Genomic DNA, 3,629 nt, shown 5'->3' with positions numbered 1-3,629 from the left:
TTTCTTTGTTACTAATATTCCTTAATACATCTAATATATATAATGTATACATGATTAATATAGTGTGTGCGTCTATATATATAATAATATATATGTATTTATATATATATATATATAATATCTGCTGATTATTCCACTACCGTATCTACAAATGCTATATTAACATAGCCACTGATTAAAAATTATCAAAATCAACTTAATTGAACCATTTGAACTCTATTGCAATGCTATTAATGTTTTTGTAATTCTCCTTTTGTCTCACACACATAGATGCACACACACACACACACACACCCCCCACATAAACACATTCTGTTTCCCATTTTCTGCTAAACCCTTTTCCATTCCTGCTGCTGCTGCTGCTCTGTGATGATAAATGATCTCCAACTTTTGTCGCAGGACTCCCCAGAACGACTAACAGGCAACACCAGGTATTAGTTGGTTCAGTGTGGAGTCGAGTACGTTTATGTCTGTTGTGAGGTGCTTTGTGAAAAATTGAAGTCGAATGACATAGATGTGGACTTGTGGTGATCTTTAGGTTGAATAAAACAATTACCGTGAATTATCCTCTGAAGTGAACACACAAAAAAAAAAAACTTTTTATTTTTTTATTTTAATATTTATTACATTAAGTATTAACATGAAAGATTGAATAAATGTGTGTGTGTAAGTGCTGATTAATTGAAGAAGGAACCAGTTACTATTCAGCAGGGAGGGTGTAGACATGGTAGTGTAACCAAAACTTTATTTTGTCACCACGTAATTCTGAGTTTGAACCTGGCCAAAGGCTTGACTGCGCCAATAACTTGTGATGGGAATTTGAAGGACACAAATTGTGGAATTTTGTGTGTATGTGTGTATATCGGTAAAAAAAAATTACCAACAGATCAGTGAATCTCTAAAAAAAGGTCTTTTGTTATTCCACTTGATTTGCAAAAACCACTCCCTTTAACTACTGAAATCAATAACCTAGACTGGCTTTGATTACAATTGCATGATAGAACAGAAACTAATGTTAAACTAATATGTAACATTAATTACATAATTATGTATGAAATATGCTAACATTATTTGATCTATCTTTTATTGTTTACTTGTTACAACCATTGGACTACAGCCATGCTGGAGCAGCCCCTCAAAGAGTCTTTGTTGAAAGAAATTGACCCCTATACTTATTTTTTTAAAAGACTGAACTTATTCTATCAGTCACTTATGCCAAACTGCTAGGTTATGGGGGCATAAACAAACCCAGACTTGTTGTAAAGTCGTGCTGGGGAACAAACACAGATATACACACATGCTAATATACAAATATTTCAGTTTCCTTCTACCAAATCCATTCCCAAGATACCATGCAGGGGTACTGAACAATATGATGTGGCTAGGAAGCAAGCTTTTTACACAGCCATGCCTGCACAAATTCTGTCTTACTGGAATTAACTGAGAAACGACTCAAGTAAAATCCCTGCAAGTGGTGGTTTTCAATGGTCACTACACTCTCGGAGTAGTTGGCGTTAGGAAGGACAGCCAGCTGTAGAAACCTTATCAGAACAGATTGGAGCCTTGTGCAGCCATCTGGTTTACCAGTCCTCAGTCAAATCGTCCAACCCATGCTAGCATGGAAAGCGGACGTTAACTGATGATGATGTAGGGAATATTTCCCAATAAACCAAAATTCAAAATATCAATAGATAATGAATATTGAGAAAATTGTCTGATTCAACCATTTCAAAATTGTTAAGGCACTTAATATTTAGTGTTATGAAAGTACACTGGAATTAAGATGAATAAACAAAATTTTAAAATATATCATTCACCCACAGCAGTGGGTGAATATGTTCTTAAGGTCAACAGAACGTTTTACTGGAGTTTGAGAAGTACAGGGTTCAATTCTATATAGTAACCTGCTAGCCACTTTCTATTCTTAGTCTATTTTTAGTTACTTGCGAGCACTTCTAGACTTTATCACTTAATTCATTCCTCAACCAAATTGAATGCAGTTTCTTTTAGCAATGATGGTCCAGTCTTTATCTACGTTTTGAGATAAAATAATTGAGATTTAGTTCATTAAAAAAAAAAAAAAGAAGTTAAGTCAGAACGTGTGAGGTAGTTGGTAGCTTCCGGATGTGGATGCTCCGAGAGTATAGCTGCAAGAATAAGAATAGGATGAACAAAATTTAGAGAGCTCCTGCCTCTGTTGGTAACAAAGGGCCTCTCAGTGAAAGGCAGACTGTATGATGCCTGTATGCAAATAGGTATGCTACATAGCAGTAGAACATGGGCTGTGACGACCGAGGACATACATAGGCTTGAAAGAAAATGAAGCTAGTATGTGCAGTGTCAGCGTACATGTATGACAGAGTGTAAGCATTTTGAGAGAAAAGCTGAGAATAAGAGGCATCAGATGTGGTGTGCAAGAGAGATGACTGTGCTGGTATGGTCATGTGATGTGTTTGGATGAGGACAGCTGTGGAAGGAAATTCTGATCTCTAACTGTGAAGGTTAACTTGTGGAAGAGATAGACCCAGGAAGACATGGGATGGGGTGGTGAAGCATGATTTTCGAATGTTGGGCCTTACAGAGGTGATAACAAATGACAAAGCTCTGACAATAGGCTGTGCGTGAGAAGACTCATCAGGCCAAATGAAGTTATAGTCATGATCTCTGCTGGTGCTTTGTAAATGGCACCTGTGAATCATCATGGTTAATGCCAGTGCCATGTAAATGTCACCTGCGCTTCATAGTTGTGGTCATCAATTGTGCTATGCATATTGGCACCTGTGAATTATGGTTGTTGGTGGTGCCATGCAAATGGCACCCACCCGTGAATCATAGTTGTGGGTGTTGCTGGTGTCATGTAAAAACACCCATTACACTCCTGGAATGGTTGCCATTAGGAAGAGCGTCCGGCTATAGAAACCATGCGAAATCAGACCGGTACCTGGTGCAGCTCTCTGATTCATCAGCTCTAGTCAAACCATCTCACCAATGCCAATGATGATGATTTGAACACATATTGAAGTCTATATCTCCTAATTGTGGACGTTAAAACAAATATTTTGAAAAAAATCCTGTCTAAAAGTATTAAACAAAGATAGTTATGCTTTTTGCGATTTTATATTAATTTTTATTACTCTGTTTATGTATTAAAATATGTAATGCTAAAAACATTAAAATTTAAAATTTCACTAATTAAAAATCTAAGTAGTTATCATTTATTTAATTAAAATAAAGCAGTATTTTATAACAATTGTTCAAAAATAAATCCTTTGTTATTTTTAGATGCAAACAAAATTTCTAAGTTTGAGCAAAATCTGTATTTAAGATATATTTACAATAATATGTTTGCAATTATAAAGGTAAATATTATTATAATAGAAGTGTTGCCTGCAAAAAAGTTGACTACAATGAAAATTGTAGGTGCAGAATCATAGAATATTCTTATGTATGAACCTGGAAAAGTACAGAACAAGCAGTAATTAAGCCTGAAAAAAACAAAAAAACCCGACGGTCACACAAATACAAGAATGAAGTGAAGTATGTGAAGGTGACTTTTAAAGAGCAGCAGATGAAATAGGTTTAGCTTTAAGGGCAAATAGTAATTTTCAGTAAATATCAAAGTAAAAAAA

The sequence above is a fragment of the Octopus bimaculoides genome, chromosome 20 (genome assembly GCF_046866305.1).
Source record: "Octopus bimaculoides isolate indiv1 chromosome 20, ASM4686630v1, whole genome shotgun sequence".
Classification (NCBI taxonomy): Eukaryota; Metazoa; Mollusca; class Cephalopoda; order Octopoda; family Octopodidae; genus Octopus; species Octopus bimaculoides.
This window is presented reverse-complemented; position numbering follows the sequence as displayed.